Source organism: Arvicanthis niloticus, chromosome 8 (genome assembly GCF_011762505.2).
Source record: "Arvicanthis niloticus isolate mArvNil1 chromosome 8, mArvNil1.pat.X, whole genome shotgun sequence".
NCBI classification, from domain to species: domain Eukaryota; kingdom Metazoa; phylum Chordata; class Mammalia; order Rodentia; family Muridae; genus Arvicanthis; species Arvicanthis niloticus.
Genome location: NC_047665.1, coordinates 40302376 through 40321464, shown reverse-complemented (window position 1 = coordinate 40321464; position 19089 = coordinate 40302376). Strand labels below are relative to the sequence as shown.

Below are 19089 nucleotides of genomic sequence, written 5' to 3'. Positions count from 1 at the left end.
GAAACAGCTCTCTGCTAGAGACAGTGCTTTAGTGCTAGAAAAATTCTTGGATTTTCCCAACCAAAATCAGAAAAGCTACTAGAAAAAAAAAATTGGGGGTTTTCTGACCAAAATCAGAAATCCTATTAGAAAAAATTCTTAAAGAGCTGTGTTCTCTTTCCAAGCAGTTCTCTCTGGGTAGCTCTCTCCTGCAGACCAAAGCCCAGTCTTATTTACATATCAATTCAGTCATTTACTCCAGGATCCCTTTTGATCATCCCAAGAAATCAGAATGTTATGACCTTAGCCACTTGATTCTTTAAAAAGGGACTGCAAGTAAATTAAAAAACAAAAACAAAAACAAAAACAACAACAACAAAAAAAACCAAACCAACCAACCAACCAACCAACCAAACAAACAAAAAACCATGGCAAATGAGTTCAGAAATCTGCCTGCTTTTGTAAGCACAAACAATAAACTTAGCTGGGTGGGATCTTGACCTGCAAACACCACTCCCCAAATCTCTTTGTTTCTGACTAGTTGGCTCACAGTGAAGCTGGTCTGTGAAGCCCCTTATACAATTCATATTGCATTCTTATATTTTGTATAGTTGAGAAATTATGTATTTTTGAACTCATGGTTTCAGAGTACTTTCCCACAGCCTTAGGGATTGTTCTGGAGATATTCACCATTTTTGCTAAGGACATAGACACACTCTTGCCTCATGGAGTCATGCTGTCTCTGGTTATCATGTAGTCATTAACCTTGGCAGAGAGGACATTCCCTGATAATCTTGAAAGGGAGACTATTTCCCAAAGGAGGAACATAAAGTTAATGTATATATTATACAAGCAATACTCACGCCCAGTGAGAGACTAGATCTTTTGGGTTCAGATTCCATCTTAGAGAATGTGACCTAAGGTTGAACTCAAGTTAACTAACAGGCAGGCAACTAACACTAATTTCCAGGTTATTTTCCAACAAATCTGCACCTCCAGGTTACAAACCTGCCCCTGAAACTTCATTTTCTAACAACCAGCAATCAGGAGGAAAGCAGAAGTTAAGTTTATGGTTTGGCTCCTAGCACTAGCCAGTTATGTTAAAGGCCACAATGACTTCCCAATCAAATGTGTACCAGGCTAGAAACCCCCTTGTCTCTATAAATGCTTGCCTGAAACTAAGTTTAGGGCTGCCCCTCCCATTTTCCTGCATCAGAGATGGCCCAAGCTGGAGCTTGTAATAAAGAGACCCTAATGTAATCAGCTCCTTGGTGTTTTTTTGGGGTTCACAAATGCTTTCTGGCACAACACCAACAATTGTCAAGATTCATGGAGGACCAATGCCTCTGGCTCTACTCAAGGGTCGAGAAACTTTGTCAGGAATGTCCCTTGCCCAGGGCCATGCAGGATTTGGTAGTGGAGAAGGCATGCAGGCAGAAATGTGAGACAGCTGGTTGCACTGTGTGGTGTAGAAGCAAAGATCAATGTTGATGTTCTAGCTGGCTTCCACTTTTTCCCTTTCAATTCATTCCTGGACCTTTGACTGTGGGATATTTTTCTAGGTTCAAAGACAAGTTGAGACATGCTATAAAAGTTAAGCAGATTTAAAGTAAATTATGTGACAATAAAATAATTTTAAAAATATTTGCTTATTATAGCCCTAAAACTTCAACACTCAAATTCTTATGGACTACTTAGCTCATGTTCTTTTTGTCTTTATTTTGCGTGGCTATTATACAAATGTTTGTGAAGACCTTTGATAAATCATAAAACTTGGTGCAAGTGTAACTTAAATTAACAAAGAAGCCTGTGCTTCTTTTAGGCTTTTGAGCTTAAAGCTTCTCTGCAGAGGAGGGAAATACAGAAAAGTATTTTTAGAGCTTACTATTCTAGACACTGCAATGTGTAACTACAAAAAAAAAGGGCTCTTTTCATGTTTTACTAAATAATTTTAAGGAATTTTGTGTTGAGTAGTTGACCATTCTTTTTATTTTCTTCAACTAAAAGGAGATATAACCTATCTATTTTCTTTTCTTTTATTCCTTGTTTGGTTTTTTGTTGTTTATTTGTTATGTATTTAGTTGAGTCAGGCCCTGGCTAGCCTGAAACTCACTATATAGATCAGGCTGAACTCACATAGATCTCAGTACTTGGATCAAAGGCATGTGCCCCAATGCCTGTTGCAGTAAATATTTAAAAAATGGTCGCTGGTCAAACAGGACTATCTAAGCTGCGGCTATCTAAACTGCTGCGGCTCTGCCTAGCTCAGCCACCATGTTCCGTGGCCAGAGGCCACATGCACGCCACAGCTAGAAATGGTGTTTCAGCCAGAAACACCAGCCCTGCCACCCAGATGCCAGCATGGGAGATGGCTCTGCCAATCTTCCACGTTGTCTCTGCAAGGCTGGGCATTGCCCAGACCATCCCACCAACGACGAGGGCTCGGTAAAATGAGACTCTAATGCTTAGATTATCCAAAGGCTTATATATTTGGTAATGATCAATAACAAGATGCGCACTCAATCAGAGGTGTAACCAAATACCCAACCTAGATATACCAACTACCTTTGACTGCGGGAGACACATGAACATTTGCCTCCATGTTACCCCCCCCCCCCCTTTCTTGTCTCTCTTGTCTCTCTTGTCTTCGTTCCTCTCCTAGCTCCTCCTCTTCCTCTCCTTATTCCTCCCACCTTAGCTCCTCCTACAAATCCTGAATTAACTTACCCATTTTTCTGTCTACTATCCTGGTAAGAAATTAGTATGGTACCTGTTCTTTACTTGGGAAGAATAGTAAGACCTTTCAATAAGCCACCTAAATTTCTTTATTTATTTTCTCATTTAAAATTTTTTTTTCTGGTACTGGGCACTTAACCCAGGACCTTGACTATCTGAAGTGTTCTACCACTGAGCTATATTCTCCCAACTCTTTTTTGTTTCCTATTTTGAGAAAGAGTCTCACTAAATTGCCCAGCCAGGCCTTGAACTCACTCTACGGCCTAGGCTGGCCTTGAACTCACTTAATAGTGCAGATTGACCTTGAACTATTGAATCTCCTTCATTAACTTTCTACATAACTGGAATTGTAGATGGATACCACCAGGCCCAGCTAGAATTCTTCTTTATTTTGGCAAGGAATTTTTCTCTGTCTCTTCCTTTACTAGAAAAAAGAAATAGGAGTCATAATTTATCTTACAAGGTTGTGAACATGTGATTATACAAACAAAAAGAATTATGTGAATACTCTGAAATGCACACTGGTAGAGAAATAGAGATAAACACTGTTATCTCAAACCTCTATTACAAGTACGTTTGTCTATGGTAAAGATTGTGTTAATAGGTTTCTTCTAGCTTTGTGATGGTGTTGCAACACCAATGAAAGATGCTAGAGATTGAATTCAGCAAGTTTCTGTCTTCTTTCTCGATTAAGAATTGAACACCGAAAAGCTGAGAGCAGGGAGGCAGGAATGGGAGGATGGTGGGAGCCCACCCTCATAGTAATTGGAGAAGGAGGATAAGGTTAGGGGTTAGGCATCAGTGGAAGTGGAGGGCCTTGGTGCCTGAAAGTTTGTATTCCCCAGTGTTGGGGAATTCGAGAGCAGGGAGGCGGGAATGAGAGGATGATGGGAGCACACCCTCATAGAAACTCCCAGAATCATATGGATTAGACATGACAGAGGCAGGCCGCCAGAAGACTAGATTCCAGAATTCGAACAAACAATTATCTTGATAATAAAATTTGTTTTGAGAATTGTATATTGCAGAATACATAGCTTTGGTATATCTACTCATCAGGCAAGCTGAGCACACCTGCTCGAACCTCTGTTGTCTCGGAATTCCAGATGGATGCAGTAAAGACACATTGTCAGAGGCTTATCAATTTACTCTCCCCCCCCCCGCCCCTATTCTAATCTCTTTTTTAAAGGTTTATTTATTATATATACATTCTGGCTGCATGTACATCTGCATTACAGATGGTTGTGAGCCACCATGTGGTTGCTGGGAATTGAACTCAAGAGCTCTGGAAGAACAGCCAGTGCTCTTAACCTTTGAGCCATCTCTTCAGCCCCTCTTCTAATATCTCAAAGGTTCTGGGGATTCAACTCAGGACCTATACCATGGACCCAACTTCTGAGCGTTTTGTTTTGTTTTGTTTCATCCTGAGTCTGAGCCTCTGTGCTGGCCAGGTTGGTCAGCCTCCTCAGTTGCTCCTATGCTCACCCAGATTTCTGCTATCCATGCCCCAGGGATTTACATTTTTATTCATTTAGTTATTTTTCTTTTATTTATGTGCCAAATTTCCCTGCAAAAAGCCAAGATAAAAAACGTCTTCCATCTCTGAAGGAGTCTCCTTTGTTCTTATCATCTGTACTGAAAGGGGCAAATTTGTCAAAGCTTGCCAAGCACTGTTGTCAGAGGCTGTACATCTGATTCCTGGAGATGCTCAATGACAGAAAATGTGAAAATTCGTCTAGATTTTCCTACCAAAAAATAAATCTGCTCCTCTGACCAAAACAAAGCCTCAGAATCACAGAGCTAACGTGGCTGTGTCTAGCCTGTGGAAATCTGCTGGTATGCCAGCTGCAAGGTCAGCAGGAGGCAGAATATCTTGTCATGCTGCAGATGGAAATCCACATGGACCTCTTCTGCTGGTGACTGTGACATTGTGATCTCATCTCATAGGTGCCTGGCATTCCCAGAGCCCAACTATAGAATGACAATTGATGAAGCTAATTCCTGCTTTTAAGGTGGCTCTATTGTAGCAGACAAGAGGTTTCTCAGAATCTCTTAGAATGAACCCAACATTTACAAAAGACTTCTCTCTTTTCTCCTCTCCTCTCCCTCCTCTTTCCTCCCCTCCCCTCCTTTCCTCTTTTCCCTCCTCTTGTCTCCCCTCCTCTCTCCTCCTCTTCCCTCCCCTCCCCTCTTTCTCCCCTCATGATTATTCTGATTTACCCATCACCTGAATGACTTAGTAACTCAAATATTGTCAGGTTACTATTCTTTTCTAGTGTCTACCTTGCTCCCCCTGTTGCCTGAAGGAAATGGTTAGAGCAATTCCCCTCTTCAGAGTTGGATGTTGAAAGGTGGAAAAAACAGTTCTGAGGAAAAGAAGACTTTAGCACAGTGGGTCTCAAACTGTGGGTCACAACCCCTTCACAGTAGTTACATATCAGAGATCCTGCATATCAGATATTTACGTTATGATTCATATAAATAACAATCTTACAGTTATGAAGTAGCAATGAAAATATTTTTGTTTGGGGGTCACCACTACAGGAGCTGTATTAAATAGTAGGAAGGGTGAGAACCACTGACCTAGCAGCTGAATAGAAACCATGAATCAGGTCTTCAGAAGTGAGGAAAAGAAGACAAAACTTAAGCAATAGCATCACACCTTAGCAAAGTCAGCTGAAGCTAAAAGCCATCCTAGAATCCCTATTGCTGACCTTTCCAAGAGAGGATGGAGTGTCTGGGACAGGGCTCTGAGAACCACCAAACAGAGTGAAGATTTTGAATCTACCATCTTATTACCAGCATGTGCATTTGACTCTGGGTTTGCTTGACTTTGTTTATTTGATTGACATTACATAGCTCACAATAGCCTGCTGTGCACATGCACAGTAAGGTCTAGAATGGCACAAATTCAAGCAAAACGTCTTGCCTCGATATGGGGTTAACAAAACGAGCACGAGACTGGCTCTGATTCAGACATTTTTATTTTTCCTCACATAAGATGAGAGGTCTCCTCTCCACCCTCCGAATAGTCAACTTTACTGTGCTGCTTAGTTTTTTTTTGTCAACTTGAAATAACCTAAAGCCATCTGGGAAAAGTTAATCTCAACTGAGAAAATGCCTCCACCAGATTGCTGTAGGCAACTTTGTAGTTTGTTGTTGGTTTTTTTTTTTTTTTTTTTTTTTTGATTAATGACTGATGGGGCCCAGCCTACTGTGGGTGGTACCACGCTGGGCAGGCTGGCCTGCATTGTATAAGAAAGCAAATTTAGCAAGCCATGGGAAGTAAGCAAGAAAGCAGCACCCCTCCATGGCTTCTGTATCAGCTCTTGCCTTCAGGTTCCTGCTTTGATTTCCTTCCTGCCTTGACTTTCCTGGGTGATGGGCTACAGCTGCAAGATAAAGTAAATCCTTTCTTACCCAATTTATTTTTGGTCTTCATGTTTCATCACAGCAAACAAAGCAAACTAGAACACTTATCATTAAATCCTGACTATTTAACTAGCCCAGTTTATATAGGGATTACCCAGTATGTCTAGATATAAGTTGGACCACCACTTTAATAAGAATTCAGAATTCCTCATCACTTCCATTGTGGTGGTTGTTTTGTTTTTATTAAGGTGATCTGTAGCAATATTAGATATAAATCCCCTTATAAAGACAAGTATAGTCTTCTCTCTGTTCTGCCTTGTTAACTGAGAGTATACATATACTAAACTCCTAAGGAGAAAATGTGACAACATTTTATAAAGAAATAGACCAAAGATGCCGTGCACACCCTTGTAGATATTATGTATACACAGCATGGTATATCCAAAATTATAGGTAGAAATAATAAAATAAAAATGTGAGGAAACATATTATTGATTTTCTTTTTTGAGGATCAGCCAAGAGTAGCTCAAAGTAGAAACTGTGCAATGCTTTTATTCTTTGATTTTTCAGGAAGAAATCTTCAGTATCAGCAAAGACTGTTATATAGAATAAGTTTTTCTGTTTTCGATATTTCTAAGAGAAGCACACCTGTTTTTGTCAAAGACAAGGTTTGTGTACAATGGCAGCCTTAAAAGTTAGCAAAGAAAGCCTAGACCCAGTCCTTCTGTAACATTTTTAACTGATTTGGGACGGTTAACCTATGAGTTAAGGGACTATAGCAAATTCATGGCTTTGAGTTTATTGTTAGGAGGTTTCCCATATTTTATTTAGAAATAGCTGAGAGGAGTGAACAGACAACAGTCCAGGTGACCTTACATGGATAGTTGGTTTTCAAAACGTCAGAAGTCCATAGAATTGACGCTACAAATATTTCTATATTAATGTTCATTCTGATTAGAGACCTGTCTGCTCCTGACAGCTTCCTGTTGTGGATTCTAAGAAGAAATTGAGCATCCTTGGTGTTATGCCAGTTGTGTGGTGACAGCCACTAGGCAAGAATTGCCTCTTTCCATCTACAGACAAATTACTGTCCAGAAGAGGACACACATGCAGAATAGTCGACTGATTATATCTGCCTAGACAGAGTAATCAGCCCTTAATAATCCTGCATCACTAAGGTCTGTCAGATGACTCTGGACCAGAAGGCTGAAGATTTGATGCTCGAACGTTCAGTAGTATAGGGGCTTTTCGGGTGTTCAGTGGTCTCTATAAATTGGCTAAGTTTTAGAAGCTACGTTTAGTGTTTCCCATAACTTCAGTTAACTCAGTCATTCTGGATTTCTGACGGGGTTGAAGACCCATAGTCTCATAGCCAATCCTGGCTATTTACTTTGAGAGAAAAGATCTGAGTATATAGTTTTCAGCTGACATTCACTCTAAAGCCAAAAAAAAAAAAAAAAAAAAAAAAAAAAAAAAAAAAAAAAAAAAAAAAGCCAGGATCAAAAAGTAAGTGTTTTAGTTAGAAGAGATGACAGAGGTTCTGGTTAGTCAACAAAATGATGGACTAGGTATTAGGACTATCTTGTACCTCACTGGTACAATTAGGAATAAGTATGCTCTAACTGTATTTTGAGAGAAAAGTTTTACTTTAACAGGAAGAGTGATATGTAGGAGGAGCTAAGTGGGAAGGAGTATTGAGAGGAAGAGATGGAGTAAGGAGAGAAGATGAAGGAGAGGAGAAGCTAGGTGGTGAGAGACAGAAAGAGAGAGGGGGCATGGAGGCAGATGTTCACAGGTCTCCACCAGTCAAAGATAGTTTTTATATCTAGGTTGGGTATTGGGTTACGCTTCTGATTGAGCATTACCAAACTTATAAATCCTTTGATTAACATTTAAAAAAATTATATAAAATCAAAAAGGAAAGGGGGGGCATGGGACAGGGGTTTTCTAGGGAGGGGAAATGGGGAAAGGGGAAGGCATCTTAAATGTAAATAAAATATTAAATAAAAAAAGAATCCATCGTCAAATACTCTGTTAACATTGGAGAACATTACAGATACTGAAAATGTTGACAATTATAGATTCTAGGGGATCACAGTTACCAAAGACAGCTTAGGTTCTAAATTTAACATTGTTGGTATTGCAAAAACTGGGGGAGGATAATTCATCTAAATTCAATGGAATATTATAAACATCTTGTATAAACAGAAATGTCTATAGTTCCGTCACCTACTTCTAGACATTCTACCTTTCAGAAAGATGTCTGTGAATACCACAGCACAACATGAAGAACGCCAACATCCCTCAATGTCAACACTGAGGCTCAACAAGTAGAGACCTTCTCTATTGCGCGTAAATGTTGAGATGGTTTGAATTTGCTGAGTGACAAAAGCATAGCAAATTAAACTGGAGGTTTTAGGTTTTTGAGGAGTATTGTGCCTCCTCAGCTTGGCCTGTCCCTGTACAGGGGTACAATATGAAGGTGGACAGGGAGGAGTAGTGGATGCCTGGTCTAAATTTTGGGGAAAATAAAGTATCTGTAAATTATATTAAAAAAAAGAAAGAAAGAAAGAAAAAAAAAGTTAGCAAAGATCCAGGTATGATGACTTGTATTTCTTCCTAGATACTCAGGGTTAACAAAGATCCTCTAAGCCAGGAGTTCAAATCTAGCCTGTACAACATTGCGAGACCCTATGCAAAATATAACTGAGCACAAAATTATTGTAAAAGATAACTATCAAAAACTGTAGCAAGAATAAAATCAATCTTTTTATCTAATTGTACATGCAAACATAGTTTCTGTTCTTGTTTGTGTTTGAAACTGAGCCTCCCTGTTTCTTAGGTGGACCTGGAAATCACTACGTAGTCTCATACTGGCCTTGAACTTGTAGTAGTCTTCCTGGTCCTGGCTCCTTTGCATTAAAGATTTTTTTTTTTTTTTTGTCATCACACACATCTGTATAACTCCTTAGATGATGTTCCCAGCTCCTTCAGGTTATTATGCAATGCTTTTCTATGATCTTCAATTCATTTGAGTCTTTTCTTAGTGGGAAATGAAAATTCGGTGAAGCAGTCAGGCACAAATTAAGTAAGTCACCTGACAGAATTGAGTTCACAGCAGAGATAAAGAGAGAGTGTGGAAACTGAGAATGGAAAGTTGGAGGGAATTACTCAACTCAGTGATGAAAAATAAATTAATTGATCAAAAGAGAACACCCATTGTCTAAGATTCCCTCTACAATTGCCCCACAAACAAAAACAAAACACTCAAACACTTGACAGAATTGATAATTATAAACCAAAAGAAACATTTGATAGTCGATGAGGATGGGATTCGAACCCACGCGTGCAAAGCACAATGGATTAGCAGTCCATCGCCTTAACCACTCGGCCACCTCATCCTATGAAAAATGGCTCTTTATAATTTCTCCTCTCCCGAAGGATTCCCAGAAACACTTTAGTGTTAATATTTTAATAGCCTTTCTCAAGTTGAATCTCCAAAACTGTCTGAGTCAGATATCATAAAAGATTTCACAACCACAACAAAAAGAGAAGTGAGCTTATTTGGCACATATTTGATGGGATGGGATGAACCAGTTCTTGGCACACAGGACTGGACAGGCAAGGCAGCAGTCTTGCCAACTTGGCTTGACTCAGTCCTGAATATGTCTCAGGGCCAGGGACAACAGAGACCCTTCATGCACCTTGTTCCTCGATAGCTGCAGTTTGCATTTAAGGGAAAGAATGTCTGTTTTTCATAAAGAACATCTTCTAATTGCTGGTTTCCAGGTTCCCACCAACTTGGCTCTTTGATTCCTTTGCTTCTGTTTCTCTCCTACCCATAACGTCCACACCCCTTACATTTCCTACTTGGCATTGATCTGTGGTGGTGTAGTTGGTTTGAAAAGATGTGGTAAATTGCCAAGCTGGCCTGGCTTTGGTGAAGGCAGAGAAAGGTGATGTTGCATCTGTGGCAAGGCTGGTCTGACTGGAAATTCTCCTGTTAACTAAAGAATCCCACTGAAGTTTGACAGAGACCATTCTCTTTCTAGCTGCAGGGTAGAGAATATATTTGTCTTCATCATCTTGGTCATTGGTTACTTTGATGTCCAACTAAGCAGGAAAACAAAACAAGACACTAAAACACCCCCCCCCCCAATTGTTGAATTACTTAAACAATCTAAAGTTAATCCAGAATCTAACCGTGAGAATTAAGGTGATAATATATTTTCAACTAGTTAAATCTTCTCAGTTAATAAGGAAAGGTTTCTAAAGTTAAAAAAAAAAAAAAATTAAGCTGGGTGTGCTGGCTCATACTATAATCACAATACTTGGGTAGCTGAGGCAGGAGGATTGCCATGAGTGTGAGGCCAGCCTGAACTATGCGTGAAATCTTGTCTTAAAAAAGTTATAATTGTAATAAATGTTAAATGTGTTATTATCAGCAAAAGTGCTTAAAAATTATATAACACATAGTTACCATTGTGTAGGTCATTTGGTATTAGGGCTGTTGTTTTTTATCACCAAAACAAACAGAACAAATGCAAAATACTTATCTATTACTTACAGTTACATTTACTAAAAAAAGAAAACCTAGTAGAGAAGAAGATACTCTCCAAATACTCCATATTTATTCATGAGGAAGAACAAGTGGTAAATTAATGTATTTGAAGCTACTTGCCTAACTTAAGTGAAAGGCTATTTAAAAAGTTACTATGTCTTCTCTGGCCTTGGGCATGATGGGCTAGAGCTATTCCACTTAGCTACATTCCCGGACCTAAAAAAGCAACTGCATCTGCCTTTCTCTAGTCTCATTTAGATTTTGAAACCACTGCCCATGAAAACTTAGATAGTTATGGTTAACCGAGAATTGCATAACACCTATTAAAATTAAAAGTTTTAGGAACCAAGGATGTGGCTTAGTGGTAGAGCACTGGTCTCACATGAATAAGGGTCTGAGTTCAAATCCCATTACTGAAAAAAAGAAGAGTACAACATTTGTGTCTTTCTTTAATTTAAGACCAAGAATTCATCCCTGGGCACAGCATTATGACTTTTAAAGCCTGATCATTTAAAAACTATCTCGAAGCAGCATATGGTCATACCAGTACTCTCAGCCTTCTGGAGGCAGAGCTAGGTGGATCTGGATCAGACCAGGCCAGCCCATAATCAGGGGTACGTAGTGAGACCCTGTCTTAAAAACAACAGCAAACAAGCAAACAAATTTATTTTCCTGCACAAATATACCAGATTTTGTGGTCTGACCAGGGGAGAATAAATAATAAAGAAGACAAAAGATGAACAGATACATACATATACATTTCCTGAAAGTGGAGTTTGAAGTAGAAGATCACTATCATTATTTTTGAAAATTCCTCAACTCCAACATCAAATAACCAGAAAGAACTACAAAACTGAAACCTGATCGATGGGGTTGTGGAAGCAGGGAAAGCTGTCCTAGGAGAGCAGGATCAGCAGCCACCCTATACTTTGCCTAAACCTAGAATGTAAATATCTCTAAACCTATCGATACCAGCCTTGGTGCCAAGGTGGGTGCAGGAGCAGGGTCCTTCCGTCAGGCTGTCATAATCCCACATCTGAAGTTTAAGGCCCTATTTTCTACCTGCCCAGGATCACAGGAGCTGCAGCTTAACAAGATCAGCCTTTGGCTGCTCAGTCCTCATTCTTACTGAATCTCGAGTATCCAGCGAACACTGAAATATCGGGGACTAGAATTTGAAATGCACCCCGTTCTCAAGGGGACATAATCAAGTTAGAATGGTTTAAGGTTTGGTGAAACCCTTAAGGGTCGATGAAATCCACGGTTTTCCTAACTGTAGGAGAAACTGCTTGAAATATCTCACGCATTTTCGCCAGCGCTAGAGAGGTGGAGGCAGGAGGACTGTCTCCAAATTGGAATAGAACCTACTGACTCTAATACATAATGGGGTGGTTTTCTCAGGGTGTCACCTGGGGCTTGAGTTCTCAAACAGTGGGAAGTATGTGCAAGCTGTGTCCCTGTGTGTCTCCTGGGTCTCATCCAGGTCCATGCCCCTACAAGACAATTACCAGAGGCATTTCTTTCCAAGGTGGGTGCTTCAAGTGTGGAGGTAGATACTTGTCTGGTCTAATCTCATCAGGAAGCTAATGAACCACTGGGAATCTAGGCACGGGTGGCTGTGTGGTGCCATTCCCGGCTGCTCTAACGCATGATATATGCAGGCTTTTCTCTAGTTACTAGCTTATATGAGATCCCAGGAGAGTGCCCAGATAATCTCGGATTGTTCTTCAAGGTGAAGTTAAAGGAACTGAGAATTATGGTGAGAACCAAGTTTTTGGGTCTTCTGGAGGCCACAGATGTTTATTAAATTGCTTTTGTCTGTTTTCCATAACACAAATATGGATTAAGGTGAGGAATCTCAGCTATGGCCTGATAGAGCTCCACTGAGATTCTTATGCGTAATAAATGTTTTCCACATTTGGCTCATTAACTTTCACCTTTCACATCTGACCTCTCCTAGTTGATGCTCGGTATGGTATAACAGTTACATAAATAAATCTGTGAAAGTTATCCTAAAACCAATGCTGATCCCAATCTAACAAGCATTCCCCAAATCTGCTCCACTCTGCCTTTGCATACCTTGAGGAACACAAATTGTGAGGGGAAAGAAAGCAGACTCCTCCTGAGAAACTGTTTAGAACAAAGTTTTCAGTTTGTCTTGGCTCAGGAATCTCAGGCAAGTTAGGAGTTGGTCAGGAGGCCACAAGGAAGTACAGCTAATTACTCTGGAAAGCAGTGGTTATCAAAAGAAACAGAATCAACAGATAGGACTTCTTAGGTTTAGTGGGGATAGTCTTTCTTGAATCAACCATATTACAATTCAAACTTTAATGCATCATCAGTTAGAATGGTAACAACAAAACAAGAAGCTTGCACGTAATAACATTTAAACTATTTTTATTTTGTATATGGATATGCATATGTGCTGCTGTGTGCATGGAGGTCAAGGTAACTTGTAGGAGTCAGTTCTCTCCTCCTACCACATGGGTTCCAGAATCAGACCCAGGTCATCAGGTTTGGTAGCAAGCTCCTTTACTTGCTACTTATCTCCCTAGCCCAAAGCAATGCTTATCCTGTTTCCTCTTATTAAACTGACAATTATGGAGTAGGACTTCTGAGTATGATGTATGAGTGTGTGCATGGCAAGCCAGACTTCTGAGTATGATGTCTGAGTGTGCATGTAGATGTCTGATGATAACTTTTGGGAGGTGACTCATCTTTCACCTTGGGTGAAGAGGGGTTTCTTCTTTTTGTAGCTGTGCTCATACTATAGGTGCTGGACTGGAAGTTTCTGAATGGGACACTTTTCCTGCCTTTGCCTTCATTTTCAGGAAAACTGATTACAAATGCCTGCTACACCTGACATCTGGGTTTCTTATGTGGGCTCTGAAGACCTGAACTTAGGTGCTTGTACTGAGTTATCTCCCTAGCCCCCAGAAAACAATTTATATTAAAAAAAAAAACACCTTTGAGTTGTAAAGCTGAATTCTAAAGAGGACAGGTGACTTCAGAGGCTTGTGTGGAATGATGGAGCTGTTTCCAGTGACTTTTCTTCAGTATTTCAAGGGAGGGCATGTTGATTTGTTGTTGTTGTTGTTATATTCTTTTGATGCAAGCAAATGCATCTAGAATACCTTCCCCAGGTATATCACTGTTGACATTTTCTTTTGGCATGTCCTCTCTGATGTTGGGCAAGATTAGAACATCTTCAGAAAGCTTCCCTACACTCATCACATTCGTAGGGTTTTCCTCCAGTATGGATTCTCTGGTGATGTCTCAGTTTGAATCTGACTGAATACTTTCCCACATTCTCCACACTCATATGGCTTTTCTCTAGAGTGAACCCTCTGGTGACTAATAAGCATGCTGAGTTCACATAGAAGGCTTTGCCACATTGCTGACACTTACATGGCCTTTCTCCTGTGTGTGTACTCTGCTGTTTGATAAGGACTCAGCTCCCACGGAAGGCTTTCCTACACTCACTGCAGTCTTCTCTCCATTGTGGACTCTTTGCTGTATAATCAGGTTTCTTCTCACACTAAAGGTTTTCTTACACATGTTATAGGTATTGGGTTTCTCCCCAGTGTGGACTCTTTCATGCACAGTGAGGGTTGAGTGCACATGGACGACTGTTGCTCTCTAGGATGCTGGGAGGTTTTCTTGTCTGTGGTTAGTGGGCTCAGCCTAGCTGGGAGTGAAGGAAGGACGCTATGATTACTCAGAACGTTTAAATAACATTTTATTTCCTTAATCACGCAAAGAAGACAATAAAATACCCTTTTAAAGTATAAGAAAACTAAGTTTCTGAGGTCAGACATAATTTTGAACCCGAGTTTTGCCTCCCAGGTGGGTCATCTCCTGGGTTTAGCTCTTAGTGATCCACCTCGGAATTAATTGTAGTGGCTGTGGATGTAGACCAGTAGTTTTGCCTAGCAAATCCAGGCCTTGAATTTCATTCTTGGCATAAAACAACAATAATTTATAAATTTAAACAGTATTCCCCTAAAACTACCAACTCTTCAGAAGTAGATTTTCACATTCAAAATAGAAAATAAAACTAGGAAAACAAACCAAAAAAGAAGGGGCCTGCCTTAAGGGCTATAAAGCATATTATAAAGCCATGACACATTAATAACACAATACTGGGCAAGGCAAACAAACGGTACAGATGTCCAGAGATGGGTGTAATGAAAATAGCAAGAAAAAGAGCCATCTTCAATAAATGTACATGAAAAAATAGATAATCATCTGGAAAGACATCAAACTGGATCCCTACTCTACACAACCGGAAGTATTCCCAATAAGTCAAGGTCATAAATGTTAAAAATAAAACCATAAAATTGTCAGGATAATGTGAGAGTCATCTTTTATAACATCAGAGTAGAAAAGCTACTGAACATTGTGAACACAATCCAGAGGTCGTAAGCAAACAGATTGAAAAGATGACGTTCCTGAACATCCAAGGTTATGGATGTGCCACAATCAGGGTGGATTCTTTTCATTCTAGCTTCACTCTGAGCAGACTCGACCAAGCTGTCAGGCCACATGTTCTCACCAGAGGACGTGATTGGGATTTGTATTTTTAAGTCTCAGACTGGGGATCTCATTTAGTTTCACAATAATTGCTAGAGTTTAAGGGTTTAATCCTCAGCATGGAGAGAAACACCTTCAAAATCAAAACCCCTCTGAAAATGATTCCAGGACTTCCAGAAGACCACAGATTGTCAAAGACTAGCACTTACAACTCCCATGTAAGGGAGGGACTATTGTAACTGACATTTCAGGGATATGTTACTCAAATGAACTGGAAAGATAGTGTATTTGTAACTTTTCATTACTGTAATAAAACACCATGGCCAAGTGTCCTGGTTGGTGAGGTTTGTGGTTGCTTTTATTTTTCAACTTAGCACAAGCTAGAGTTGAGAGGAAGGAACCCCAACTGAGAATATGCCTCCATAAAACTGTCATGCAATCAAGCCTGTGGGGGTTCTTAATTAGTGATAGATGTGGGAGGGCCCATGGGTGGTGCCCATGGTGAAGTGGTCTTGGGTTATATAAGAAGGCAGGCTGAGCAAGCCGTCGAGAAAGGCAGTAAAGAGCACTGCTTTGTGATTTCTGCATCAGCTCCTGCCTCCAAGTTCCTGTCTTGAGTTCCTGCCATGTCTTCCTTCAGTGATGGAGTATGACTTAGACTTGTAAGCTGAAACAAACTCTTTCATCCACAGGATGCTTTTGGTCATGGTGTTTTATTGCAGCAATAGAAATTTAACACACCAAGGCAACTTAGAAGGGTTTATTTGGGTTTACAGTCCCCGAGGGATAAGAGTCTGTCATGGCAGGGATGCATGGCAACAAGCAGTGGCTAAAGCAGAGATAATATCGTGAACCACAATCAGCAAACAGGGCAACTAGCAATAGTTTAATCTTTACACTCAAAGTTTGCTTCTAGTGATATACTTCCTTCAGTAAGACCATACCTCTTACACTGACCTAAATGGTGCTACCAACTATTTAAATGCCCAAGACTATGGGTAATATCTCGCTCAAATAATTCTTAAAATAGTTATTCTCTCTCAGCTTCAAGAGCTGACATTTCTTGCCCAATTATCTTTTAAGAGTGTGCAGGATCAGGAACTTAGAAAAAGTAAGTACGGTTCATGAAGGGATATCTGTCAATCACAAGGAATGTATGGATATATTTCTAAATCAAGTATGTTCACATAATCCCCTAAAAGCCCTGAGAAGTTGCTTTATCACCTTCATTTATAGTTGAGGAAATAGAGACACAGAGAGATTAATTCAGTCAAAATCATAGGCAAATTGGAGTTACATTTCTAAAAATTAGGAGGTGTGTGATGAGATGTGTGTGTGGGGGGGGGAGTGAGTGGGGTTTGAAAAATTCCTTTGACACCATAGTTGCTTCACTTTTTTTTAAATAGGATCTCACTATGTAGCCCTGGCTGGAACTCAGACTTCTTCCTGCCTCTCCCTCTACAGTGCTGGTATTAACACACGTGTGCACCACAATGCCCAGAAGTGACACAAGTTTAAGATAGTAAGTACCTGTCTCTTCCTATCTACTGTCTAGTTTCATCCAACTCCTCAAAGTTCATCCAGTAAACTGGTTCCCCAAAAGTGACCAGACACACCCCCAGCCCCACCCTAGCAGTTCTGCTTCCTTTCCTGTCACTGGTACTCTTCGGGTTGTCAAAGCTAGTTCAGAGTGTTGGTCTCAAGTTATCTTATTAATAGAATCACTGGGACCACTGAAACCAGCTTTTCTGTAAATGTGCTGCCACATAGTGTCTATCATTGCAGAGCTTTCTTTTCAGGGATCATCAAGACTTCTGAAAAACAAAAAGCATTACCTTTAATTATTTTAAATTATTTTAATAAAAGGCATAATGTCAAATACAGGGCATATTTGCCAAGGGCCATTAGTAACATTCTGGGGGAGCAGGTGGGAACTGGTACCTCCCTACTATGGCTTTGCCTCCAATGCTGCTACGGGGGGGGGGGGGGGGGAGAACCACTAAGAGATATTCATTAGTTGCTGGAAAATGGATCTAGTGTGGATGGATGTAACTGTTACAGTAAATGGTGACCTATTACCTGTCCTGACCCATGAGGCAGTGAACTAGGATCCAGGGGACCTGGAAGAGAGAAGTGGAGAATAGGGAATGTAAAGAACCACGGCTTGTCGATAGTCTGATCAAACTGTAATTTTACTTTTTTCACACAGGGGTTATATACACAAAAAGGCAGGATGTGGGGAAGGGGATGACACAGGAGCATAGGTGTCCAGGGGGAGTACAGATATCTTCCAGAACAGAGTGTCAGCTGGGTGAAGGTTCAGGGGACAGAACACTATGACTCTGCCTATGATTCACTTGTCCTTATCTAAGTTGGTACTATCCACCAAGGCTACCCAAGGTCTATGACTATTCAGGCTGGCAATTTTCCACCAAAGCTGCTTGTTTACAATAGCTGTTTCAGTGTTTTTCCACAGAGACCCAAGACTTTGTGTTAGCAGGCTGACTTAGGCCTATGGCTGATTTTAGGCCTTCAGTGTATAAGCAAAGCTGCCCCTGACAATTACTGGCAAGGCAAAATAAGATAATAAAAATAAAATAAGTCTGTTCTGCATTCACAAGGAAATAGCCTGGGCATCGTCAGTATAGGTAGAAGAGGAAGGGGGCATCTCCTGAATTTAGAAGAATAATATCTCCTGATATTATTTTCCAGTTATTTGCACTCCCCTCACCTGTGCACGTATGCTTGGAAAAGCAAACCGATAACTGACGGATAGTGTGATACCAACTGTGACAGGAGCAGACGTGCAGTTATGACCCATTAATGATGGCAAGAAAAATTAGAATTGTGGTCCGAAGAGGGTAGCAACTCCAAATCAGTGAAGCAATGAATATTGAGAAAGTCCTTTTCCTAGGTGGAAGCATCTGGGTACAGTTTGGGGATCCTGCTTGCAACCTATTCATCTGATGTGGCATATAGGAAACTTCCTCCCAATTTGCACAGAAGCATCTGACAGCTCCCAGGTCTTCTGTAGAGGCCGAAATTCTTCAATTCCTACCGGGAGGGGCCAGGTAATTCCAAAGCCCTAGGCAAGGATTGACTTTGCTCTGGATTAGCTCAGACTGTGGGTTTTTTCCCCAACTTGCTCGGTGCTTATTGTCTAAATTTGATTTTGCTACAGAACCTTTTGCTCCTGGCCACCAAGACGAATTTCCTGTTTTACAGTCCATGAAAGTGGGTTTTGCTTCCTTTTACGAAGGTAGGAAACCATCAAATATTGGGATTTATACATCATTTACAGCTGTGAAACATCTTTTGTGGGACCTCATTATAGCCACCGGAACTCTGGTCTTAGTGCTATTTTAAAGACTAGAGACCAGACACAAAGTGATTTCAACACACTTGGCATACTGCAAAGTTTCTCAGGGCACTTATTTAAGAAATTAGCCATTATGCTGGTTTGGATATACAAGCTGGTTAAAAGAATAATCCTTAAAATGATATACTTAGATGGAGTTATAAATTTATCCTGTGGTAGAGTATGGATTAAAACACACAGTGGATCTTTTCCCCTAATCCATTCACAACTCCCTGTGACCCAGTGCTTTCTGAATGTCCAGGAGTTTGGGAGCCCCCGACCCTTCCTTCCCAACTCTCTGGTTTCCAGTGGTGACTGGGTATCCAGGAGTTTGGGAACCACAGCTTTGGCCTCTCACATCCTAGGCTGCATTTTCCCATTTCCTGAGCAGTGTATCAGGGTATATCAGCTCTTCTCTTGAGCTCTGCACCCAGCAGCGGTTCATCTGCCCAGAACCCCAGTGGTGGGGCGAGACACAGACCCACACTCAAGTAGCAAGGGTAGATCCTGAACTCTTGATCTTCCTATCTATATCCCAAGTTGGATCCTA

The 19089-nt window shown here is 40.6% G+C and overlaps 2 non-coding genes across 2 annotated transcripts; both read right to left on the bottom strand.

The window, feature by feature from the left end:
- Nucleotides 1-94: 94 nt before the first annotated feature.
- Nucleotides 95-158, bottom strand: LOC117714507 (U7 small nuclear RNA). The gene has a single exon (XR_004607574.1). It is a non-coding gene; the product is annotated as a U7 small nuclear RNA (small nuclear RNA).
- A 9248-nt stretch (nucleotides 159-9406) lies between these two features.
- On the bottom strand, nucleotides 9407-9488 carry Trnas-gcu (transfer RNA serine (anticodon GCU)). Its single transcript has one exon. It is a non-coding gene; the product is annotated as a tRNA-Ser (tRNA).
- Between the last annotated feature and the right edge of the window lie 9601 nt (nucleotides 9489-19089).